The sequence below is a fragment of the Sciurus carolinensis genome, unplaced genomic scaffold, assembly GCF_902686445.1.
Source record: "Sciurus carolinensis unplaced genomic scaffold, mSciCar1.2, whole genome shotgun sequence".
NCBI classification, from domain to species: domain Eukaryota; kingdom Metazoa; phylum Chordata; class Mammalia; order Rodentia; family Sciuridae; genus Sciurus; species Sciurus carolinensis.
In genome coordinates, this window is record NW_025920347.1 from 41,163 (window position 1) to 68,392 (window position 27,230).

Consider the following 27,230-nt stretch of genomic DNA (forward strand, 5'->3'; position numbering starts at 1 on the left):
GGCAGTGTTAGAACCTGAGATGGGCCACATTTGGCCCACAGGAGACACTGTTGCATTCCTGACCCCAAGAAACTCTGCCAGCACAGACCAGTCCCTCTGCAGCTTGGCATCCTGGTGCAGCAGGCATAGGGTGGCCAGTGAGACTGACTCCAGGGTCAGGTTCAGTCCTTTAAGGCCCTCTCCTGACTCCAGGGTGCACTCCAAACTTTCTGAATGATACCCCATGAAAACACCTCCCTGCCAGCATGGAGTGGGAGGTGGGGCCCCTCCTTCCTCTCCCAAAGAAGCGGAAGTGGGGTGGCTCTGTACAGTGGTGACTCTCTCTGCATAAAGATTATCAGTCTCCTCTCTCCCTCCTCTCTGACCCTGGACTGGGTGGGGACCCAGCATCCCTGTGATAGCACACAGTCATTTCCTGGGCACCTGTACATAGGAAAGTTAGGTAGGTCACCTGGCCCTTGGTATTGATAGTTACCATGATGATACATGCCTCCATTTGGAAGGTGTTATGATGTCCTGTTGCCTGTACACACACATACAAACAAGTGCACCTGCACATCTCAGGCAGGCTGTGTGCTCACACAGTGAAAGCAGTGCTCTCTTTGTGGGGAGAAGGGGTGTCCACATTCTCACTTGCTCACCTTTTAAATGAGTTTAATGCATTTACCACAGAATTAAAAGAAAATAAAGAAGACTAATTGGCCATCCTATCATCTAGTCTTTGGTATTTTCACCAAGAAAAGCACATATTTGCTGCTAAATATTGGTATAGGAGAAACTTCCATTAAATACTTTAAGCAACTGCAAAGTGACAACTTTTGTTTACATAGTCTACCCCTTCATTGGACTTTATCACAGGCTATCATTTGGTGGTCAAGTCTGGGTAGCTGGGATAACTTTCTTCTTTGGATATATCTGTATATATGTGTGTATGTGCATTGAATTCTCATTAGATTTGCACACATATTCACAGAACTGGAAAAGGACATTGTCCATGAAGTCCAGTAGTGTCTGCCAGATTCCAAGGCCCATGCTGTTCATTAATCCTGCCATTACCCACTTCTACATGTGAGGGGGAGGCTAGCTTTTCCTTTGCAAGTGTCCAGAAGGCATGGGATTCATCCCATCTCCCAGATTCCAGGGCCTGGCCTCTTTCTACCACAGAGCACCATCCATCTGGTTTGATTGGGGTATGTTTATGTGACTAAACCAAGAGGATGTGGACAGTCTTGAGGGCCACATTGTCAGGAAGGTACTCCAGGGTCAACACTTTTCCAAAAATATTGCAAAAACAAGACACCAAGCAGCAAGACCTTCCAATCAGTGACAGTCTTTCTGATTCCTGCATGCAGGGTATCAAGCTAGCAGAAGGGAGACCTCCTTATTTCTTTGATCACTGTGTTTACTGAAAGAACAGAAGCTAAGAAAAACCCCGTGTTCCTCCTTTTAACATGTAAGTACAGACTAGATAATTGCAGAACATGAGGTAGACTGGGTACTCGAAACATTTCTGAGGAGGCCACTGCTGCAGATGCCCAGAGGTGTAGTCTCTGGGTGCCACTGCTGCTCATGCTGCCATGGATGCTGGGAGGTCTTTTCCACTGTTGCCTCTCCCATGTGCACCACTACCATCAGCCAGAGGTTTTCTCTTGGGACACAGCTGCCACTGACACCACTGCTGCAGGTGCTCGGAGGCCTTTTCTCCAGGTGCTGTTGCTGCTGTTGTCTCAGACACCATCGTCTGGAGGTCTACTGCTCTCCATGCTGCCTTGGATGCGTGGTTGCCACCTACATTGCTGCTGCTACTGCTGACACTGCCACATTAAAAAATAGAAGAAGAAAGAAAACCCAAATTACTAAAATAATTGATTTAAAAAAGGAAGTATCACAGTGGACATAAATAAAATGCAGAAGATAATTAGAAAATATTATGAAAATTTGTACTCTAATAAAATAGAAAATTTTGAAGACATTGACAAATTTCTAGAGACATATGTTCTACCTAAACTAAACGAGGAGGTCATACACAATTTAAATAGAACAATTTCAAGTAATGAAATAGAAAATGCTATTAAAATTTACTAATTAAGAAAAGCCCAGGATAGATGAATTCTCAGCGAAGTTCAACAGGACCTTCAAAGAAGAATTATCACCAATACTCCTCAAATTATTCCATGAAATAGAAAAGGAGGGAACCCTTTCAAACTCATACTATGAGACTAATATCACCCTGATACCAAAACCAAACAAAGACACATCAAGGAAAGAAAACTTTAGACCAATATCCCTGATGACCATAGATGCAAAAATTCTCAATAAAATTCTGGCAACTCCCATACAAAAACATATTAAAAAGATTATGCACCAAGATCAAGTGGGGTTCATCCCAGGGGTGCAGGGATAGTTCAAGATATGGAAATCAATAAATGTAATTCATCATATCAGTAGACTTGAATCAAGTATCATATGATTATCTGAATAGAAGCAGAAAAAGCATTTGACAAAATACAGTACCTCTTCATGCTCAAAACACTAGAAAAACTAGATACCAAGAACATACCTCAAAATCATAAAAGCCATATATGCTAAACCCAAGGCCAACATATTTCTATTTAAATTTTTAACATTATTTGCTCTAATTAGTTGTACATGACAGTAGAATGCATATATATGTTTTGATAGATCATACATAAACAGTGCAATCTCTCATTTTTCTGGTTACACATATTGCAGGTTCACATTGGTCATACAGTCATACATGTACATGAGGTAATAATGTCTCTTTCACTCTACTATCATTTCTGCACCCATCCCCCTTCTCTTCCCTTCACTTCCCTCTACCTAATATAAATTAACTCTATTCTTCCCTATCCCCACTATTACTGTGAATTAATTACTGTCCACATATCAGAGAAAACTTTCAGCCTTTGGGTTTTGGGGTTTGGATTATTTCACTTAGCATGATATTCTCAACATAATTCTAAATGGAGAAAATTTGAAGCATCCCTCTAAAAATTTGAACAAGACAAGGATGTCAGTGCCCCATAAATATGGAAAAGTATGTGTGAATTAAAATAAATCTTTAAGAAAGTGTGCTAACAAGTCCAAACATAACTGTTTTATTTTTCATGCTATTTTTGGGAGATCTCCAAAATGTTCTTTAAAACCCAAACACACTTGCTTTACTGGTTTGCATTAGTGCCTTCTGTACTTCCCGAGATAAAGGGCTCTGGGCTGGTCAAGCCCCAGTTGGAGAGCAAGGCATCTCTTCCCCAGGTCCTTCCTCCAACTCTTGGAATGAGGCATGTGGGGCGGCTCCCGCCACCCTGAGCTCTTTCCCAGGAGCTGCCACCAGGGGTTTGGAGCCAGGCCACTGCCCAGGCACTCCCCGCTATCTGTGCGGGGAAGGGAAGGAGGGGACCTGTCAGCGGGATCAGACCTCCTTCCTCCACTTGGGAACCTTGAGTCGGGCCTCTGGGATGCAGAAACCCGCCCCCCCCCCAAGGCGCAGCGGGAATCGGCGGGGTGGGGGCGACCTGGGGCGGGGCCGCCGCGAGGCTGGGCGGGATGGGGGCTGGGCGGCGGGCGGCTCCTGGAACTGCCAGCGCTGGGCACCTGCGAATGTGCCATACCCGCGCTACTGCTGCTGCTGCCTACTGCAGAGCGAACTGGGCCAGGTGCCTGCTGGTGACCGGGCAATGTGAAGCGGCTCCCCACAGTGTAGCCGGATCGCCCGGGATGTGGCTCAAGCCCAAGGAGGTGCTGGTGAAGAACCCTGAAGCTCTGGGTGGCCCAGAGGAGCAGCGGCTACTAGATGCCACAGCAGCGCCGGGGCACAGCGAGGGGATTGGTCACCTCAGCGGTAAGGGGGTGGCGGGGGTGGGTCAGGCCTGGGATCTCACTGACCGCTGCGCCCGTCGCTCCCAGCCGGGGTTGGGACCCAGAAACCCGGGAGGCACCTCTGCAGCCTGCTGGGCTGAGAGGGGCTCGGGGGTGCCTGGACGGCTGGGCGGGATGCGCGGGGCGGGGCCGGTGCGTAGCTGCGCGGGGTTCGCCGGGAGCCCTCCTCCTGCTGCGCTTGCGGAAGTGCGAGCGCTGGGCACCCGTGGGCCTGCGTTTCCCGTGCAGCCTCTGCCGCCGCCTCCTCCAGAGCGAGCTGGGCCACGTGCGGCCCTGGCCCCGGCTACGTGAACAGGGGCACCAGAAGAAAGGGAAAGAAGCCCGACGAGGTGCTGCTGAAGGACGGCCTGAAGCTCTGGGTGACCAAGAGGAGCAGCGGCTCCTTCATCCTAGAGCAGCGTGGCGGGTAAGGCGAGGGGCGCGGCGGTCTCAGCGGTAAGGGGCTTGGGGGGGGCGGGGTGGGCGACTCGCAGCTCCCAGCCCAGGGTGAGTCGCAGGTGGGGATTTCTTGGGAGACATGGGGTCAGGATGGCCTTGCCTCGGGTTTGTTTCCTTTCTTCTGCATTTCTCTGGCTTGTCAATGGTGTCTACTCCGCGTCCCCCCCACCCCGCCCAAGTTACAGCCGGCCTTTGCTGGAGTGTTGGAAAGCAGTTGTCCTGTTATTCTTCTTCCCTGCAGCTCTGCTGTGCTTCTTAGTTCCTTAAGTTTTCCTTGATTCTTTCCTTTATTTTTTAAAGAAAAGCATGTCATCTTTGAACAGAGTTTTATTTATCTTCTCTCTCTGTATACCTTCTGTTTCCTCTTTTCGTCTTAGCATATTAGCTGGATCTTTCAGTGTGATGTTGAAAAGGAGTGATAGGAGAAGTTGTCTTTACCTTGTTCCTGGTTATCAGGAAAGTGTTGAGTTTCTCTGTAAGTGTGATGTTAATTGTAGGGTTTGGGGGCGAGAAGGTAAATGATATTATCAAGTTAGACAAGTTCTTAATTCCTCATTTGCTGTGTTTTTTTCTTTTAATCATGAATGGGTGGGTGTTCCATTTTTGTCAAATGCTTTTTGTATCAATTGGAATAAGTTTGTGATTCCTCCCCCTACTTCTATATTGATGAATTTTAGAATGCTGGACCATTGTTGCATACTTGGAGCAAGTCCCACTTGGTCATGAGGTATAATTTCTTTTATATGTTGGTGGATCCTGTTTGCTGGTGGAATTTCTTGTGGTGTGAACAATTGAAGTCAGGGAGTTGGACATACAAGCAAGCACTCTGCCACTGAGCTACATCCCTAGCTCCACTCCTTTCCTTTTCCTTTGTGTGACTGTGACATGGGTTTCTTGCGGGCTTGGTTTTCTTTTCTTCCTTCCTTTTTTTTTCTTAAATCCATTCTGAAAATCCCTGGGTGTTTTTGGTTGGTGTATTTAGGCCATTCACATGTAAAGTGATTGTTGGCATTGTTAGATGAATCTCTACCAGGTTGGTAACTGTTTTCTATTCCTTGTTCTGTTCTTTTTCTTTTGAACCACTTTTCCTGACTTCTTTAGCAGTTGAATGCTTGGTGATGCCATTTATCTGTTAGCTTGCCAACAGTAGGTTGAAAAGAATTTGTAGTATATATTTCTGGTTTGGAACATAATTTCCAGATTAATCTGTGTCTACAAATATTATGCTGTTTCACATGAAATGTAGATTTTTTTTGTGTGTGTGTATTTGGGATTGAACCCAGGGACGCTTAAGCACTGTGCCATATCCCAAGTCTATTTGTAGCTCTATTTTGAGACAAGGTCTCAGAGTTGCTGAGGCTGGCCTTAAATTTGTGATCCTCCTGCCTCAGCCTCCTGAGCCACTGGGATTGTAGGTGTGCACCACCATGCTTGGCCTAGATGCAGATATAGTATTCCCAGATCCTGTCTCATCTTTTCTGACATTGTCATCCATTTCACTTATTTACATAGTGTAATCACTCAATAAAATTTTTGTTAACCCTTCAAATACTTCTTTTCAATTGCTTAGGGATAGGAAAAATAAGAAATTTGAATCTACCCTCATTCATTTCCTGAGACACACTTCTTCTCTTTACGTAGCTTAGAACTACTGACCTATGTGTTTTCTTTCTCTCTGACGAATTTGATGGTTAGGTCTGCTGGAAATGGATTTCCTGTTCTTTTTCAAGAAAGTCTTTCATTTTCAATTTTGAAGGATAATTTCACTGGACACAGCCTGGCAAGGTGGTCCTTGCTGGTAATCCTACCAATTTGGTAGAAGGAGGCAGGAGGATCACATCTTTGAGGTCAGCCTCGGCAATTTTTGAAACCCTGTCTCTAAACAAACAATAAAACAACTGGGGATGTGGTTCAGTGGTAGAGCACCCCTAGATTCAATACCAAGTATCCCCCCCAAAACAAATCCTCTCTTCATTTAGATTTATTGGTTTGTGATTCATTTCTTTCAACACTATCGAGTCCCCTCTGGCTGCAGAGAGAGACACGACAAATGTCTGAAGCTTTGGAAGTTTATTGTGCACGGTCTTCCTTCCTTTCCTTCCTTTCTGTCCCTCTCTCTTTTACTCTCTCTCTCTCACTTTCCCCCTCCTGCTCTCTCCTCTCTCCCTCTTACTTAGCCGTTCCTCTCCTTCTCTCACTCTGCTCTCGCCTGCTTCGGCCGCTTCTGCACTCTCCTGTTTTCATCCGCTTCTGCGACCAACCTTCCACCTCTCTCTTGCACTCTCTTCTGCATAACCCCCTCCCCCAGGAAGACGCCAAGCTTATATACACTTCAACCAATCAGGGGAGAGTACACGAGGTAAACGCGCGGACAGCTGCAGGCATAGAACAGTTACGCGAGGGAGGCATGCTCTAATCAATTAGCCACTCATCAGAATTTGCTGGTTGTTTACTGTATAGCTAGCCGCTTTTGGCCCAGCGCCAGGCGCCATCTTGACTATGCCCGAGGCTCTGGAAACCCCGACAGATCCCCCTTCTTTATTATTAAACTAAGGCTCGGGACCGTGTCTGTCTTAGGTTGAGTGGTCAGCATATGTCCTTACCCGTCATCAGAGTCTGCAGAGCATGCTGCAGCTCCTGTCTTAGGTTGGTACATAGCCACCTTCTTCATTACCCGTCTCTGACTACCGATCCAGCATCAAGAGCCACACTAATGGGGGGCTGTCGGCCTTTAGGGCGGTCATGGCCTGATGGAAGATAATTTGATCTTTCTATCGGCTAGCTCGTAGATGCATGCCAAAACAAATGGAGAGAAGGAGGCCAAGGCAGAGGAATACTATCCTAGCTCCTAAGCCTGCCCACTGTTTGACAAATCTATAAACATTAACAAAATAGACCGACAATATTTCTAGGTAACCCAGCCGCGGTGCTGAAATACAATACGGATAACACAAACAACTCTTAAAAAGTAAATACATCCCAGTCCCAAAAGTTCTTGCAAGGTATCCACTTGTTGTTGTAGCAAGTCCATTCTCCAATTTGCAAGAAGTAAACCTGCTGTTAGATGTTGGTTCAGAGTCTCTATGGTCTGTAAGGCTGCAGCTGTATTTTCGGCCAAATGATCGTTGTTACTGTATGGTTGTGTCATTGCTGCTACTGCAGAGACTGCAATGGCAGTGATCACGGCTGCTGCAATGCCAAAGCCTCTTCTGTTTCTTGATAATAGCACTGGCAATTCTGTATCTGCAACAGAAACTGGGACTGGTAGGAAAGTAGGAATGCGCATCAGAATCCAGCACTGTGAGAGATATTAGTAGTGTTAGTTAGCAGAAACATGAAGAGAAGAAATACACAAGCTGGCATGGGAGGAAAGGTAATATTTCTGGTATAGTTAAGGTCAGCAGAACAAGTTGTCCTACTCTGGGTCTGATCAGCATGATTCCAATAGTAAAGTGCAAAGGTTCCTCCTGTTAAAGCAAAAAAGAAAAAGGCTAGAGATCGGTGTATTCTTGTCTAGGAATCACGAGTTGGGCTGGCAGACCTGTAGAGGGATTGGTGAAAATTAAGAGAAGGAAGGATCATCATTGCGAGGAGGAGCAGCATCACTTGCATGTTGTAAAACTCTGGTCAGCCTTTCTGGAATCCAGACTGGAGTCTGTTGATCCTGTGGGAAGATACACACAGACCCTCGGACCCAACGAAGGACTGGATCCAGTCCTTTCCAACAACCTGTCAAGATATCTTTCCATTTTGCCCATACTTGAGAAGCATAAAAGTATTTGGATCCATTTTTAAATTTTAATTTTAAGAGCGCTCAGTTTTGACAAAACATGACATTAGACAGCACAACATAACACATAACACAAAATCAAAGGCCTTGTAACTTTATAGGTAAATGTTCATTGCAATGAAACAGATGTTCAAAAACTTCAGTTGAATAAAAAATAGAACTAATCAAAAAGAAAAAAAAATCATTAACCTAGGTATGCAGGATCAAAATTATGAGCTCAAAGATACAGCATTAAAGAAAAATAAAACAAACGAAGAATCCTAGAAAATAAGTTAGTTAAGTTTAAAACGGACACCTTTTTTTTTTCTTTTCTTCAGGTTACCCCCCCCCCTTTTCCCGCTGAGACTGCTGCTGTTTACATTCCATTGCAGGCTTTGAAAAGGCCAGGCAGAGGGGAGGGAGGATCATCCAGGACTTTTTAACCCTTTTTTTTTTAGGTTAGGTTTGAATGCAGAAAATTATGAAGCAATTATCTCCCAATACTTGTGGGGACTATGGCTACTATATTATGTTCCCACTGTGGAATATTCCATGACTTTTTAGCAACTCCCTAAGAGGCTGTTGCATTCTAGTCTTAGACAGTTCTGTTCCTATGATTAAATCTTACAGCACTAAGAGCTCCAAGCACACAAACAAGCCACACAACAAACACAAAAATAACACACCACACACACAATTTGGTACCACTTCATAAATTGAAACTAACTAATTTTACCGGGCAACGAGTCTGCCTTCTGTGAACTTTTACCGGGCTTTCAGCCTATTAACCTCTCTCTGTTACCGGGCTTAAAGCCTATTAATCTCTCTCTGTTACCGGGCTTAAAGCCTATTAATCTTTCTCTGTTACCGGGCTTAAAGCCTATTAATTTTTCTCTGTTACCGGGCTTAAAGCCTATTAATTTTTCTCTGTTACCGGGCTTAAAGCCTATTAATTTTTCTCTGTTACCGGGCTTAAAGCCTATTAATTTTTCTCTGTTACCGGGCTTAAAGCCTATTAATTTTTTATACATACTTAATACTTACCTTGGATGTACCCGGGGTCCCGGGTTTCGGCACCAGTTATCGCGTCCCCTCTGGCCGCAGAGAGAGACACGACAAATGTCTGAAGCTTTGGAAGTTTATTGTGCACGGTCTTCCTTCCTTTCCTTCCTTTCTGTCCCTCTCTCTTTTACTCTCTCTCTCTCACTTTCCCCCTCCTGCTCTCTCCTCTCTCCCTCTTACTTAGCCGTTCCTCTCCTTCTCTCACTCTGCTCTCGCCTGCTTCGGCCGCTTCTGCACTCTCCTGTTTTCATCCGCTTCTGCGACCGACCTTCCACCTCTCTCTTGCACTCTCTTCTGCATAACCCCCTCCCCCAGGAAGACGCCAAGCTTATATACACTTCAACCAATCAGGGGAGAGTACACGAGGTAAACGCGCGGACAGCTGCAGGCATAGAACAGTTACGCGAGGGAGGCATGCTCTAATCAATTAGCCACTCATCAGAATTTGCTGGTTGTTTACTGTATAGCTAGCCGCTTTTGGCCCAGCGCCAGGCGCCATCTTGACTATGCCCGAGGCTCCAGAAACCCCGACAAACACCTTATTTCAACTCCCTTGATCGCATGTTTGGAGTCGTCTGCTATAATTACCGTGTTCTTCCTAGGCTGTCTGCTTCACACCCCCTCTTCTTTAAAGATTTTCTTTTTGTTTCTGCAATTTGAATATGATATACCTCAGTGTAGATTTGTAAATATTTTTCCTTTGTTTTTTTTTTTTATAATTTTCTGTGTGGTATTCTCTGTACTTCTTGGATCTGTGATCTGGGGTGTGTCATTAATTTTGGAAAATTCTTGGTCATTATTGCTTCACAAGATTGCTTTCCTCTTCTTCTGTTTTTCCAGTTTGGGGTCCTTCTATCTTTGGGAATTATCCCCAGCAGTCAGATATTGTATACTTCCTATGTCTCTGTCTCACTCTTGGCTTTTCAGTGTGTGGGGGGGTTTCTGTTGATCTGTCTTCAAGTTCACTGATTGTTTTCTTGACTGTCCCATCTACTGATGAGCCATGAAGGGCAATCTTCATTTTTGTTTATTTCTATTTATTTTGTTTTTCATTTCTTAGAGTTTCCATCTGTCTGCTTTCATGACCTAGTCTTCCATACTCTATACCTTTTCTTTAGAGCCCTTCACCTATAAATCGCACTTATTTTAAAAGTTCTCTCAAAGTACCAAGATCTGTCTTATCTGTGTGTCATTTTGATGCATGCTTTATCTTTTCTTTTTCTTTCTGGTTTCTGGGGATCAAACCCATGGCCTTGTGCTTATAAGGCAAGCACTCTACCAACTGAGCTATCTCCCCAGTCCTATCTTTTAATCATGTGTATTTTCTTGCCTACTGGCATGTTTTTCTATATATATATAGAGAGAAAACTTATTATGGTATATAAACAACTTATTATTTATACATATATATAAATAAATACTAACAAGTGAGGAAATCATCTTCCGTGTGTGTTTTGCTACTCTGCTGGGACTTGGTTCTTTGCAGTTTCCTGTAGCTGAAGGTACCAGAGGCCTCACATTCCTCCATGTCCCTGGTTGTGTCTCCCCTTTGTCCCTGGGTTAAGAACTTCCCAGTCTCCCTGCTCTTTGAGCTGTCATGTGCTCTCATTTATCCTGGAGCTTTTGCTGTTGGCAAGGGGGAGGGTCCTAGAATCATCAATCAATCTCAGTCATCAGTGGACGTGTGACCCTGGCCTGTGACATTCCCAAGAGTTTTCTAGCCACTTTCTCCCACCCCTGTGGGGACAGGAAAGCCAGAGGGGACACAGGAGCCAGAGAAGGACTTTGCCCAGCTGGGGTGAGGCCCTGAGGATGCCTCATGGCCTTATTCTTCCCTTGTCCAGAGAGCTGGGCAGGTGTCCCTGGGGTCTTTCAGTGGGAACTGATGGGGTTCTGGTGAGAACACCTGTGCTGCCTTGGGGTCCCTTAAGATCGCAACACCAGGGCTTTCTTATTCTCTTTCAGTCAGGCCCTCGCACAGTGAGACTCAGGACTCAAGTGTCCTGCAGTTTATGACCTCAGCACTAGGGGAGCAGGTCCCAGCTGTGTCCCTCGGATTACCTGTGCCACTTTAGCTTTGGGGATTATGTTTTGACCCATGACTTCATTCTCCGATGAGTCCAAGAAAAGCCTGTGATTTGTAGTCTGCTTGGCCTCTGCTTGTATTTATGGGAGGGGTGCTTCCCAAGCTCTTTGCATGCTGGAACTGAAGCTGGAAGTCCCCTTGTGGCTTTTTGATTGCTGCTCTGCCCACCTGCCCACCAGTTGAAGGGTCCGGGTTGACACAGACCTCCAGACCTTTCCAGAAGCATGTGAGAGAAATTCCCACTCTGACTCAAAACTCAGCACCCCTCTGTGACTGTCCAGGTGCTGCACACTCTCCCTGTTCTCTTCATTCCATGTCACCTAGAGTCCCCCAGGCTGCTGTTACAAAGTCTGCATGGGTTCTGTCAGAGATGTCTGAGAAGCGCCTCCTGGGATGGGCTCCTTTCTAGTCTTCCTCAGTGTCTCCACCAGGATTTTTTATAGTTGCTAGACAAATGTGGCATTTCACCAGTCTTTTGAAAACACAGCCTTAAGTGCCCTTACCCCAGCCTGCTGTTTTCTTCCACTGAGCTCTGCTAAGCTGCCTGTGGGATCTGTATTAAGTGTCAGCGCTCCATCTAGCAGACAGGACAGCCTTCCTGTCCCTGCTCTGTCGTCTGACACCAAATAACAAACCCTTAAAGGGTCAGGGGACTAGCCAAAGAATAATTGCTGTAAAACTACACATGTCCTTCCTTCTGCTGGGGAAAGTCATCCCATAGGGCAGGTAAGGGTGGTGTAGGTGCCGGTCATCAAGGAAGAGGTTGCACAGGGTGAGCAGGGTGTCTCTTGGGTGTGGAGGTTGGGAGCAAGAGAGGCTTGATGTGCAAGTAAATATATCAAGGGTGGTGGAGGCTGGGCTTCTCTGTTGGAGAAGAGAGCTGTGAACAAGGAAAGAAGTAAGAATGAACATGGGGAGTGGGTCGCAGGAGGCATCAGTGTGAACTCAGTTTCTCTGTATGTAGATTATGTATACATGCACACATTGCATTAGAGATGTGTATGCCTGTGTGCAAATACATGCGTCATATGTATACACAGAGACCCGGTTACCAATGAGCTTCCAGATACCAGCTTTTTATTTTTATTTTATAGCAGGGATGGAACCTAGGGCCACATACCCACTGATCCACATCCCCAGCCCTTTTTATTTTTTTATTTTGAGCCACGGTTCTGCTAAGTTGCTGAGACTGTCATTGAACTCACAATCCTCCTGCCTCAGCCTCCCAAGCCAGTAGGATGCCAGGTGGCTTTTGTGTAGCAATCCTCTTGAAAAGAAATAGAATTTCTTGGAAAAATGTCCCATTTCTGGGATGGTGCAGGGAAAGTAGGAGACAATGTTGGAATATTTTATTGTGGCAGAGACTATGAAAAACCATGAGTACATGTCCAAAGGACACAGAACCCAGCTTGAAGGGATTCCTACCTGCCAAACCTGGGACAATTAAATCATCCGAGTAAACAATAGTAATGAATTCTTACTCTTTGAAGAAAAGCAGAAAAGATGAGACCATACTGATAAAAGTGAATAAATTGAAAGTTTGAGGAATGGGAAATTTATATAACTTCATTATTTGTCTGTAGGAGGCTTGTGAGTTACAAGGGAAAAAGGAATAAGTTCATCGTGCAGAGCCCAAGCAGACACTAACTTAAGAGACCAAGTGAACATCACCAGGAGTGGAACAAGTTGAAATTGTGTCCACCTGAGAGATGTGATGCATAGCATTCCTTCTGTGAGGCTGGCCAGAGACTTTAACCTGAATCTAATCAGCATCAGGCAAGCCAAAACTGGGATTTGCTGCTGAAGAACTGGCCAGTAATCTTTGAAGCCGTCAAGCTCACGAAAGTCAGAGGTGTGTTGGGAGATGTGACGGCTGAAGGCAGTGGGTGATTCTGAACAGGTCCGATGTGGTAGAGTCATAAGACAAGCAGTTCTCAACTCCTGTGGGCTGGATTAGTGCCTTTGTTTCTACAGTGGTACAAAAGCAACCTGTGATCAGTAGAAACCATACAAGCATTTTTTTTTAAATAATTTTTTTGATGTTAATAGACCTTTATTTGTTCCCTTTCATAGGGTGTTGAGGATGCAACCCAGTGCCTCCCACATGCCAGACAGGTTCTGTGCCACTGATCCCCAGCCCAAGTCCCCATATATACAGTTTTGAATTTGGATCTTTTCCTGGGGATGTGCCCTAATCCTCTGTGATGTGGGGCAGGCCCCAGTCAGCCTGCGATCATGAGGGCTGTCCAGTGACAGAGTGCCCTGCTGCCAAGGCGGGAGGAACAAGTGGATACATCCCATGCATTTCCAAGTCACAGAGTGTTTGTTCCCCTTAGGATGGGTTTGTGAGGCACTTGGAAACTGGCGGGATCTGAGGAGCAGAGGGTAGGAATGTCCCAGCATTAACTTTCTGAATTGTGGGGTGCTCTGTTGTGTTGGCACATGTCCCTGTTGGTGTGAAACATGCTGCACACTCTGGGGTGATGGGGTGGCAGGTCAGTGACATACTCCTTAATGATTCAACTTCCTTTAATATTGGGGTCTTAAACCAAAATAAACTCCTCAGGTCACTCAGGGCCCTCTCGGGGCCTAGTAGTGAAGGAGCATGGGCAAAGGAAGGTGGAGGGCTTCAGCTCCTCCAGGGAGGAGGGATTGGGTTTGTTCACCTGCCATTGATTAAGGATGCCATTCATCACAGCAGAATGCCAATCCTTCACCTGCTACGTGTGCTTTCTGTCCTGTGGGGTCTTGGATGTGTTGTCATATTTCTCAGGGTACCTTTCTGGAGTAGAAAGGGATTATTCTTCCATGTGAGATGTGGATATGATGAGGATCCTAACGGGCGACACTTACCTGGTGCTTGAAGGGCCTGGCAATAGTCTAGGTACTTTGAATGATGACTTAATTTCCATAATTACCCTTGGAGGCATATCGTGGTTGCTTTAGCTTCCAAAGAGACCAGGGCACAGAGAAATCAGGTAACTTTCCCAAGGCCACACAGCTTGAAAGTGGTAGAGCTGGGGTTCCAATCGGGCAGTCTAACTCCAACAGCAGATGCTGGGGAAATGGGTGTGAGGAAGCTAGAGCTCTGGGCCCCATGGATCTCTGATTCTGCAGGGTTTTGGAGCTATGCCTGGGCTCTCACCAGTGACCATGCTGCCTCCACATGTGGGAGTGGCAGCTGCACACTGACTGCGGGTCTGCATGTCCCTGAGCTCACAGGTGTGTTTGCTTCTCTTTTGCCTTATACGTGGCCTGGTGGGTGCTCTGGAGGCAGTGCTGGATTCCAACACTGAGGGCACTCCCTTTCAAGTTCTGCTTCAAGTTCCCGACTCACAGGTGTACTCTCCCATAGCATGTGGAGAGTTCCTGGATGGATGCAATGTTCACTGGGCCATAGCCACTAGTGAGTCTTGTTCCCGTTGGAATGTTCCAGACCCTGAGTTGTGAACATGCGGAGCATCTGCTTGTTGTTGTGCTTGCAGGTAATGCCTGGGGAGCCTCACCTGATTTCAGAAGCTCTGGCTCTCCTTCACATGTCTGTCTCTTTCTTAGTGATCAGAAGCACACTGATCTATGAGCGTGAGTGAGCCTGGCTTCTTAGGGGTGTGTTTCAGGGCACTCACGTGTTTTGGGGTATAAAGTGGCCCTTTCCTTTACCGTCTTCGTGTTTGATTAACACGGTTTTCCCAGGTGTGTGCGTGTGTGGTAATAGCCGGGGGCAAAGTGCAAGGGCTGTGTCCGACTTGGGCAGTCTCCACCCCATGTTGCACGTCTGTGCCAAGAGACTGCATCACTGGGCTGCCGGGTGCTGAGGAAGTTTTCCTTGGGTCGACACAGGTCAGGTTTGCCTGGCTTGTTTTCTACCATTGTCCTGCCCTCAGAAGGTCCTGAGTAGTGAATTGTTCTTTTCAGGATTCTCTTGTGGGGAGTGAGGATGGGAGGCATGGGTATGTTCTGGTGTGAGGATTGTGCTGTTGACTGAGATACTTGTACTTGTGAAGGCATTACTTGGGCGTCTTGCATGTCGTTGACTCGCCCTCATACTTGGTTGTGTGCTGAGCATTGAGAAAGGATCCCTGCCCAGGAATGTGGGTGTCCAACAAAGTACAAACAAAAAGGGTAGGAAAGACCCTGGGTGGAACCAGCTCAAGAGTAGGAATGGGAAGATCGGCCTGTGAGGATGATCCCTGTCTTTTCCAGGGTCCTGTGTGACAGGACAGAGAAGTAGAGGGGGGCTTTCAAGAGCACATTTTTCTTTTAAACTAGGTGGAAGAGTTAAACTACTTCATGGGTTAACTGTTATTTGGCAAAAGATCTGTGGATAACAGATAGGAAGGGAGACAAGTTGTTATTACTATTTTAATTTCACATGGACCAAAGTCTCTCCAGGCTTCCTAAAGGTGCCTCGCTTTAGGCAGAGAGAGAAGTTGTGAGCATTGACTGAGTGGCTTGGGGTTGTAGACAGAGGAGCATGCCCAGTCCTTCAGGCTAGAGCTCAGACATCCGTTGTGCTGACTCCCTGCTGGAGCTCAGGTCACTTCTTTTTTCCTGCCTCCCTCATGGAAGTAAAAGTTCCAGTGTCTCTCTGGCTGCTTTCCCTCCTGTGCCCAGGACAGCATTGGGCATGTAGTCAGTGCCCAGTAAAGCATGGTGGGTAGATAGTGGGGAAGCATGCAAAAAAGGTGACCGAGGCCTCTTGTTGAAGATTTGTACGGCAAAGGAAAGTGACGTATCCAGATGGCCCCCTGACTTTGCGTGGTCAGACTTCACAATTTTTGGACTTATCGGTCAGGTGGAAGCATAGCCATAGAAACCTTGCACTTTTCACTTCAGCATAGTATGCAAAAAATTACGTGAGCTCTTCAACACTTTATAATACATAGGCTTTGTATTGGATGGTTTTGCCCAACTGCAGGGTAATGGGTGTGCTCTGAACGTGTTGATAGGAGCTTAGGCTAAGCTGTGATACTTAATGGATTAGGTATTAAATACAGGTTTTTTTGATAGCAATCTCAATATTGCTGTAAATGGTATGAAGTGTCCATTTGTAAACCTGTGAAATTTCTGGCTGTTGCTTGTCGGTCAACCAGTGCCTGTTGCAGTGACAACATCCTTGTGAGGACCTTCCCAGGAGGTTCTTCCCCTTTGAACGTGACTTTGGTACTTCTCCACGGGCCTCTGTTCTCCCAGGAGACACTAAGTGAGACTGTTGAGAATCGTCTGCCACTTGGTCTGTGTTCCATGCTGGAACAGCTGTACCATTGCAAATGCTTCTGACACTTGAGTGGTAGGTGCTCTGCACATGATCAAGGTGTGCAGGGTGGTCACAGGACAGTTCCAAGGTTTTCCTGCTTGGTGAGCTGGCCTAAGTGGTCATGGGACTGAAGTTTGTAAGTCCCAGTGCAGTGGCAGGAGAGACCATGGCACCAGTGGAGAGTGCCAGCTTTCAGTGACAAACTATGGCTTGGGTGTGAGAACCCTGGCACGGGATGTTTGCAGAACATTAACACAGTGACTTAATGTTAGCAAAATGATGACTCTTGTTTTTCACTCTCTCTCTATTCTGATCCAGGTACCACATTAGAGGAAATCAACCAACACTGGAAGTGGCTGGGACAGAATCTCCTCCATACTCTGTGTTTGATTATAAAGATGACATGGCCAGCTTTGTCAAGGGAAAGGTGAAGGTAGGCCCTTTGATCTCCACCTTTCTCCCATCTCGGGTGACTCTTCATGACATTGTGAACTCAGCCACGTACCCACAGTCTTCACCAGTCCGATTACACTTTTTGGATTAATGTGCAAAGGCAAATTAGTTCAATTTGTCACCTGTCAGTCTTTGCAGCACATAAAGATACACCTGAAATTTAGGAAAAAAAGAGGGTGGTGCTTCATCCTCAGGCCTAATTCCTGTTATCTTTTACAGATATAATCATCCTTTTTTTTTTTCTCGTGGGATACCATAATGTTAAGATTTCTGTTTTTGCAGAGCAACATATTATTGTCTTCCTCAAATTAGTTATTCCTGACTCATTTTCTCTTTAGCTGTAACATTTGTCACCACATTGGACCTATTGCTCTGGTCCCAATAGTGGATGTTCATTCTGCAGATGTTAATTAAATGGAGTTACAGCCAGTTAAGGTGTGAGAAGGCAGGAGAGGAATCTTGGGAGGTATTTGTCCATACCTGCTGCCAGTTACATTGTTACATAACTGGTGTCATTGCAAGGACATGATGGTGATTGGTGCTTTAAGATCCTGTTTGGGAGGGACATGTTTCCTTGTTCTACAGTGAACTCTCCTTACATACTTGAACACATAAGCCTGCAGTACAGTTTTCTTCCCTTGGGATAAAACCTCCTCAAAGCCATCCATCTTTCCTCCCGCTTCCTGTTCCTCCTTCCTCCCCCTCAGTTCATTTCCTCTATTCAAAGGATCCCCAGTGTGGAAAGAAATTGTCAAAAGAGTGCTGTATACATACATGAATATACGACAGTGAATTCCATCTTTGATGCATACCTATAAAGCACTAATTAAAGTCCAAATATGTAATAGAGAGCCCACTAAAGTAGGCAGCTCAGGGGAGGGAAATGGAGCTCATTCTATTCCATGCCTGTATGATGATGTCAGAGTGAACCCCACTACTGTGTATAAGTAGAATGCACTAATAGAACTGTTGTGAATATCCCAGACCATGGATTTTGTTTTTTTGAAAACAAACCTGAAGACTTCCAGCTTTTCGTAAGGGGTGTCAAAGTGAATTTTTGGTTTTAGAGCAAGCAAGAGAAGCAGTCTTTTCCATTTGGGGACTAGGGGATGTGAGCAGGATGAGTGAAGAGCAGGGGTGACCTGGCTGCTTGGCAGCCAGGGCATGACCTCTTACCTGTGGGGTCAGAGCTGACCTGGGATATGGTAAAAGACACAGCTCTCGGGACACCCCTCATCCTTGCCGATGAACTGTGCCTCGATGTCCTGTATCAGATGGGACTGAGCATCAGCAACACTTGACCTGCCTCTCTTGGCCTAACGTGAACTGTAGTGGTTCTTTTCTTGAGGTATTTCCCTTGCTTGGGTGGAAGGAAATTGATTTCTGCTATGCTGCTTCCTGAAACCCTTCTGTAGGAGAAGGAAACGTGTCCTCTCCCTAGGTTCTGTAGTTGAGGCCCTGGAAATGACATTGCTATGCAGCAGATGAGCAAGAGAGAAAGAGTTGATATGAATGCACTCAGAGTGTATACACGTGGCCGAAACTCAGCCATGTAACTGGTAGGGTGGTTAGAATCGAACTTGTACAGCACCTTAAGGGAAAGCAACCAGTTGACTGAGGACTGAAGTGACAGGAAAAGGGGTCCATCTTCTGGGGTGGTGCAGGGTCGGGGAGGTAAACATGGGGGAAACTAATGGCAGGGTAGGGCCCTCTCCATGAGGCTGTGTGAGCCCCTCATGCTGCTGAGATCAAGAGGTCAAAGGTGTCTTCCCAGGACAGAGGGGGACACACCTGTGCAGATGGAGAGTCCCTCCTGAGTCGAGGCAGATGGGGCAGGGCAGAGAGTCTTTCTGGTACCCCGTTTTTTTTGTCTCTCAGTTATCTTTGGCTCAGTTATCCTTATGCTGAAGTGGCATGTTTGGGGGTGACAGTTTTGATCCGTGACACTTCAAAGCTAGTATGCCCTAAAAAAAGAAAGGAAGGAAGAAAGGAAAGCTGAGGAGGCAGTGCTGGGGAGTGAGAGCACATCGTGGCCTTTGTTCTCGCCACTCCTCAGGCCAGATCCACAGGGTGTGAGAGTTGGATCTTTCCTGGGCCCTTGGCTGCTCCATAAAACTTGAAAAATCCCTCTGCTTCAGCTCTTCCTGGGACCAGACATGCAGCCATGACAGTTGGGAGGCCCTATGGCCACCATCATGTCTGCTTGGAGCCTCTGAATCCTGTTCTCGGCCATGCCAGTCGGCTCTAGAGCCTGATAAATAATGAAGAAAACAGTACACTTCACCAGCACTGAGGTTTATTTTATAGTAATTATGATTAGATTATTTTAATGTGAGTGCCCAGGTTTCATTTCTAATAGGACTTATACAGTGAGGATTTGGTAACACCCCTGAGAAAACAGCCTCATCTTAGGAAACATAGGCTCTCATAAGACAGTTATATAAAACACAAATGAAAATGTTAAGAAAAAGAAAAGGACAGGTAACGACAGACTGTCACCCTTGAGAAATGAACCACAGCTTTTATTCTAGTCTCTTCTGTCACCACCACAGATCACAAAGGTCCCTTCTTGGTGGTGGTTGACAAAAGAGTTGCAGTGTCAGATTGTGCCCTCTGCTGTTTCCCACACTCCCCAGGGATTTAGGAGTACTTCTGCCCTCTAGAAGCTTGGCCAGGGTCCTCCCTTCCACCTTGAACAAGTATAGAGTGGACAGTGGTGGTGCATGGCATTAGTCTTCTCCAGATCCTGCAGTTGGCTTTATACTGACCTTTTTGAACCTAATGAAGATATTTGTTCATGTTTTAAAGAGACTCTTAGGTCCTAGTTGCATAGTTCTTCGGGGCTGATGTGAGTTCCCACACCAGAGCCAGTCACTGGGTTTTGTATCTCTTGTGTTGGTTCGCTTTTCATCGCTGTCACAAATACCTGAGTGACTGACTTAGGGAAGGTTGGTTTGGCTCCCAGTTCTGGAGGCTCCAGTCCGTGACTGATCGGGCCCCTTGCTTGTGAGCCTGTGATGGGACAGCACATCAAGGCAGCAGCTCATGGCAGAAGAAAAGTGTTCAATTCATGGCAAGCAAGGGAGCAGAGAGGAAAGGGGCTGGGGTCCCGCTGTCCTCTTCAAGGGCACGCGCCCAGTCATCCAAGGACCTCCCGCCAGACCCCACCTTGTGCAGTTCCATCACCTCCCAATACACTAGCTGGGAATCAGGCCTTTAACACATGGACCTTGGGGAGGCATTGAAGATCCAAACTGTAGCATGAGTGTAGGGAGGATTTGGGAAATAATTGTGAATTAAAATTCTCAAAACCTTAGAAGTCAGCTGATTCAGCCACAGCTTCATGGTCAGTAAGTGTCTGAGAGACTTTTCTTTGTGTTTTGCAACCTTGTGATGGTTAATTGATCTCTGCCTTTTTTTCCCCCTCTGGCTGTGGCTGTTTCAGGGTTGTGGACAGGAGTGGTTGTCGTGGAAACAACAGCGATTCCTTAAGTGCCTGGGTGCATCTGTCCTTCCTGCTTCCTGTCCCTTGTGCTGTCTTCCTTCCCTTTGCCCAGCTCCCTGGATGAAGGCCCTGTCTCTTGTGAGTCAGGGTCTGATTGCTTAAGAGATTAAGAGAGCAGCAGCAGGCTTGCTGAGCAGAAAGGGGAGCCCAGGAAGTTCTGAGAAGCGGTGGTGACGTTGGAGGCCAGGTTCGTCCTCCTCGAGGCAGAGAAGGTGGTCACCTACTGCTCTTGCTGCTGCTGTAAGGGCTGGGTGCCCCGCCAATGCTGTCTGTACATCAGCATCAACCACCTCTGCTTCTACCCCTTCTCCTGGTCAATGAAGTCATGTGAGGCCAGTGCCAGCATCTGCAATATTTGGTCCTTCAAGATAAAGTTGGCCCTGGGGTTGATTGGCATGGCTCCCTAGAGAAGCCATTAAAGGTTAAATCCCACAGCAAAAGATTTAAGTGGGTGGTTGAGAAGACAGCAGGTGATACTGGATTAGTTTCCAAATGATTTGTGCAGATAATTAAGTTGAAGTATACATGCTACAATGAAGGAGCTTGATTTTTTCTTTTTTTGCTTGTTTTCTGGAGACAATTCATTTTTCTGTTACCTTCAGGAGCATATCTGTGTAACTTATTTAAATAGCTACTCAAAGCCTTTTACTATCATAGATTATGTTGAAGATACAGTATCATATCTGATGGGTGAATATTTCTATAGGAGTAGCATGTACTTCTGCTTCTTAATGCAGAAGGACATCTTTTAAAACACCCGTCCTTGAACATCATGACTGTTGTATATGCAGAACACTTTACCTGGGTCCACTTCAAATCCAGAAAGAATTTATAACATCACACCAGCAGTGGGCACTGTCCTCAGTACTGGCATTTCCATAGGAAAAGGCAACGCCACAGGTGTCAGTTGTGTGTTCAAGGTTTCAAAAGCCATTGCCATTGAAAGCACTTTCAGAAGCCATTTCAAGAGCCCGTGCTGGGTGGCACGGGAGATGCACACGTATGTGTGGTTTTCTTCATTATTCTCCAAGTTCAGCCAGTGGGAGGCCTCCTTCTGAATATCTGCTGTGGCCAGCCTCCTGCACATACTGTTTTCTCTTTCAGTCTCACCAGACTCCCTTCTGATGCCTCAGTATCCTGCCCTGTGTGCCCAGTCCTCTCCTGACCATGCTTGGAATGAGCCCCAGCCTAACCTTGGCCATCCTTCTTTCTGAAATGCTTTCCCAAATGAACACTTTTCCAAATGCTTTTCCTTCTCTTCTTAGCCTCTTTAGAAACTCCTGTTTGTCCTTCAATACCCAGTTCAGATTGGTCACGTCCACCATGCCTTCCTTATCCCCTTATAATGTACACCATGTCTGTTTCTGGGCTGGGTTCTGCCAAGTTGGTGTTACTTATTTGCTTGTAGTGTAGTTTTTCCTATTTGTGCTGCTTAAGTGCAGGGCATTCCACAGAGCAGTCACTTAATGAACACAAGTAGGCAGTGTAGATGAAACTAGTGTGGGCAGAAGAGCTGGCATAGCTGGAAAAGAGTAGTCCCAGGCCTGACATAGTAATGAGGCTGTTTACAATTCTAAAGTCATCGAAAATGCTATGGCTAAATAAGTGGAAGGAAATGTTACAATATGACATTCATTCTCTGAGGTGAAAAGGAAATGATTTCATTTGGAACACTAAGGATTGTCACTAAACCTAATTGTGTTAGGATGATGATACTTGGAAAAAAATTAATTATTGCTAATATTCGATCATGTTTTTCTACTTGTTATCTGTATGAGGAATCGGCTAACAGACATGATTTTATCTTCTCCGGTTTTCTTCTGCATTAGCCTACTGCCTATCATTGTATCCACACTAATTCTCAGATGCGTATAATGGCGCATGCCTGTAATTCCAGCGTCCCAGGAGACTGAGACAGAAGGATAGCAAGTTGAAAGGTAGCCTCAGCAAAGGCGAGGCACTGAGCAACTCAGTGAGACCTGTCTCTAAATAAAATACAAAATTAGGCTGGGGATGAGGCTCATTAGCCAAGTGCCCCTGACTTTAATCCCTGGTACACACCCCAAAAAAAAAATCTGGGACTAGCATGTTTGTTTAAAAATGTATCACCTGCACTATTTTACATTATCTTTATTAGTAGCAGTATTACTGAGGATTGAAGCCAGAGCACTTAACTGTTGAGCCCTGCCCCCCATCCCAACCTTGCTTTTTGAGACAAGTGTCGCGCTCCCTGCCCGCAGAGAAACGAGACGCAAACCTGGTTCTTTTGAGCTCTTTATTTTGCGCGCTTACTTCCTCATAGTTCTTTCTTTGTTTCTCCTCTTTGAGGAACTTACACTCCAATATATACAGTACTGTAACCAATCAGCAACTCCAGCACGAGGGGAGAGCATCCACAGATACAGGCAGCAAAGGCAGGCATACAGTGGACCTGCACTGTCCATCAGGGAGCTCAGCCAATCCCTGGAACTTCCTCAAAATAATGTCAGTTGTTTGTGCAAAAGTTAACTGCTCTGGCTCACTGCCAGGCGCCATCTTAGCCTTGCCACACCTAGGGCCAGGGGTCCGGCCGAAACCCCAACAGTTCCCCCTTTTCTCTTTTAAAAAGAAAAGGAAAGCTCGGGACCGTGCCTGTCTTAGGCGGAGTGGTCAACCACCATCCTTACCCGTCATCGGATAACTGTAGAGCATGCTACAGCTCCTGTCTTAGGTCGGTACGGGGTCACCTCCTTCCTTACCCGTCTGACTACCGGTCCAGCATCGAGAGCCATACTTGTGGGGAACTGCCGGCCTCTAGGGCAGTCATGGCCTGATGAAAAATAATCTGGTCCATTTGTTGGGTGGCTCGTAGTTGTACAACCAGACGAGTGAGGAAAAGGATACCAATGAGGAGAAGCAGTCCCAAAGTGCCCAAACCTGCCCACTGTTTACAAAATTGAAAGCAGAAGAAAACCATTTAGCCAGCTCAGACATAGAAGCAATTTGTACCCTAGTAGAATTAACTTTGACAATTTTAGCCCTAAGTCGCGAGGTAAGATTATCAAATTGAGACGACCAAGTAGAAGTAAGATAGGCTGACAATTTTTTAGATAACCCAGCTGCGGTGCTGGAATTATCATATACAATGGGGGTAGCACAAACAGCTCTTAAAGAGTGAACACATCCCAGTCCCAAAAGTTCTTGTAATATGTCCACTTGTTCTTGTAATAGGTCCACTCTTCACCAGGAGAATGCCTGTTCTTAAATGTTGGTTTAGAGTTTCTTTAGTCTGTAAGGCTGCAGCTGTATTTTTGGCCAAGTGATTGACTGCTGTTGTAGGTATGGCAGTTGTTAGTGTTGCTGTTGTAGAAACCATTATTGTAGTGACCATAGTCGCTGTGATGCCAAATTCTCTCCTGTTTCTTGATAGTAACACTGGCAATTCTGCATCTGTAACAGAGACTGGGACTGGTAGGAAGGTAGGAACACACATTAAGTCTGCCAGCAGGAACCCTAGAAGCATTTCAACATTGAGAGATAGCACAAATCTGAAGTACAATTGAGAGAAGCAGTTGTTTTGTTACATAGTTGAACTGTTCCTCCTAAGAGACTAAAAAGAGGTTGTAAGTTAGTTTATTCCGTGGAAACACACAAACTGAGCCGCAGCTCCAGTAAAGCACCGAGTTACCCTTATTACCCAGAGTTAAAAAACCCCAAACAAAGAGACAAAGAGAAAGTTTATCTTTAGGGGACCTGAAGGTCTCCTCTATTCCCCCTTTTTGTTTATAAAGAGCATTTTTGAGGGTGAGATGTGTATGTTCAACAATACCTTGTTTTTGTGGGTTATAAGGTACATCTGTGGTTAGAGTTATTTTAATTTTAGTGAGGAATTGGTTCTTACCAATTTTAGTTTTTAAAGAAAAATTTAGACTTTATAACGTAGTACAATTTTTAACAGTTGCTTAACCATAATTGTATAAACCCCTATTTTTAAGACAATTGTTTTAAAGAATAAAACTTAAGAGACACAAAGTTAAGATTAAATTAGTGTTTCTAAGAAATCCTTGTCATTTTACCATGTCATTTTACCATATAGATTAAACTTTGGCTTATATCAGAACATTAGTATTTCACCTTAGGAAAAACCTTAAATAGCTTTAGCTGTTTTACATACATACAACCAACTTAGTTACACACAGACTTGTTGAAACTTGCCCTTTATTACATACAGACTTTCTTATCCAGAAACATTTTCTTTTCCTTTTTATTAAATACATTTTTAAACCCAGAACCTTTTATTTTCTCTTTCCTATTTGTTGACCCCTTTTTGTTCACATTCTGATACAACTCTTATGAAATTTCTGAATTTAGATGAATCACTCTATTTTAATAAGATTAAATATTCTGTTGTTTATAGTACTCTTAATTGAAACACAGTTGAAACTTTTGGGACCCTTTGTATATAGAATTCCACTTGTTAGGACATAACTCTTAGTAACCTTGTTTCTAGTTTAGTGAGGACATAATGTAATTGTAAACCCTTTTTATTTACCAACCTATGAAAACACCAATAATGTTTAAGTATGTTACCCCATGTAATTTAAGGAGTTAAGAGTACTTGATGTTATTTAACAATTAGCATTTTAACTTTGTAAATTAACCAGACGTCTCTACAAACACATTTGAGTAATCCCATACATGTTAACTCCAATTTATTTATTTTATAAAAACCAAGATATCAGACAAGTGTCCTGAACAGGATTTGCTGCCTCCTTCCTGTTGAAGAAAAGTCCTAGAAGCAATTGATATTAGACATATTATTAACATCAATATTTTATTAGCTTAACCACCTAGAGACTTGTGAGTTATTTTTAAAGACATTTTACTTTTATTAGTTTACCCAATTTAAATTGAACCCTTTTAAATCACATGAATAAAAGTATTTGGATCCATATTTAAATTTTAATTTTAAGAGCGCTCAGTTTTGACAAAACATGACATTAGACAGCACGACATAACACATAACATAAAATCAAAGGCCTTGAAACTTTATAGGTAAATGTTCATTGCAATGAAACAGATGTTCAAAAACTTCAGTTTAATAAAAAATAGAACTGATCAAAAAGAAAAAAAAATCATTAACCTAGGTATGTAGGATCAAAATTATGAGCTCAAAAATACAGCATTAAAGAAAAACAAAACAAACGAAGAATCCTAGAAAATAAGTTAGTTAAGTTTAAAACGGACACCCTTTTTTTTTTTTTCTTTTCTTCAGGTTACCCCTCCTCCTTCCCGCTGAGACTGCTGCAGTTTACATTCCATTGCAGGCCTTGACAAGGCCAGGCAGAGGGGAGGGAGGATCACCCAGGACTTTTTAACCCTTTTTTTTCTGGTTGAGAAATCAGGTTAGGTTTGAATGCAGAAAATCATGAAACAATTATTTCCCAATACTTGTGGGGACTATGGCTACTATATTATGTTCCCACTGTGGAATAATTAACAGTCCTTCATCCAAGAACCACGGAGAAACTCTTTCTACAGTATCGAGAAATGTGCGTGCTGTTTTTGCCTTTAAAGGGGTTCCGTGATTTTTTAGCAATTCCCTAAGAGGCTGTTGCATTCCTAGTTTTGGAGAGTTCTGTTCCCATGGTCAAATTCTAACACTGCTAAGAGCTAACCCAATCACCCAGATGAACCACACAAACAACACGAAAAGTACACACACCACACACACAATTTGGTACCACTTCATAAATTGAAACTAACTAATTTTACCGGGCAACGAGTCTGCCTTCTGTGAACTTTTACCGGGCTTTCAGCCTATTAACCTCTCTCTGTTACCGGGCTTAAAGCCTATTAATCTTTCTCTGTTACCGGGCTTAAAGCCTATTAATTTTTCTCTGTTACCGGGCTTAAAGCCTATTAATCTTTCTCTGTTACCGGGCTTAAAGCCTATTAATTTTTCTCTGTTACCGGGCTTAAAGCCTATTAATTTTTCTCTGTTACCGGGCTTAAAGCCTATTAATCTTTCTCTGTTACCGGGCTTAAAGCCTATTAATTTTTCTCTGTTACCGGGCTTAAAGCCTATTAATTTTTCTCTGTTACCGGGCTTAAAGCCTATTAATCTTTCTCTGTTACCGGGCTTAAAGCCTATTAATTTTTTTTTTTTTTTGTTACCGGGCTTTTTAGCCTTACTTACTTTATTACTTTATTGCTTTATTATTTTATTACTTTATTACTTACCACTTAACTTACCCTTGTCTGTGAAAAATTATTGTTCTTTGGTTCCCGGGATTTCAGCACCACTTGTCGTGCTCCCTGCCCGCAGAGAAACGAGACGCAAACCTGGTTCTTTTGAGCTCTTTATTTTGCGCGCTTACTTCCTCATAGTTCTTTCTTTGTTTCTCCTCTTTGAGGAACTTACACTCCAATATATACAGTACTGTAACCAATCAGCAACTCCAGCACGAGGGGAGAGCATCCACAGATACAGGCAGCAAAGGCAGGCATACAGTGGACCTGCACTGTCCATCAGAGAGTTCAGCCAATCCCTGGAACTTCCTCAAAATAATGTCAGTTGTTTGTGCAAAAGTTAACTGCTCTGGCTCACTGCCAGGCACCATCTTAGCCTTGCCACACCTAGGGCCAGGGGTCCGGCCGAAACCCCGACAGACAAGGACTAGCTAAGTTACCTCCCTAGCAAGGAGGGATCCTCCAGCCTCCTGGGTCACTGGCATTAAAGGTGGGTGCCACAGCACCTGGATGTCTTTCTGGCAGTGCT

At 44.8% G+C, this 27,230-nt stretch overlaps 1 pseudogene; it reads left to right on the plus strand.

The window, feature by feature from the left end:
- Positions 1-3,738: 3,738 nt before the first annotated feature.
- LOC124975629 (TBC1 domain family member 8-like) overlaps positions 3,739-27,230 on the plus strand; it is a 30,753-nt pseudogene continuing 7,261 nt past the window's right edge.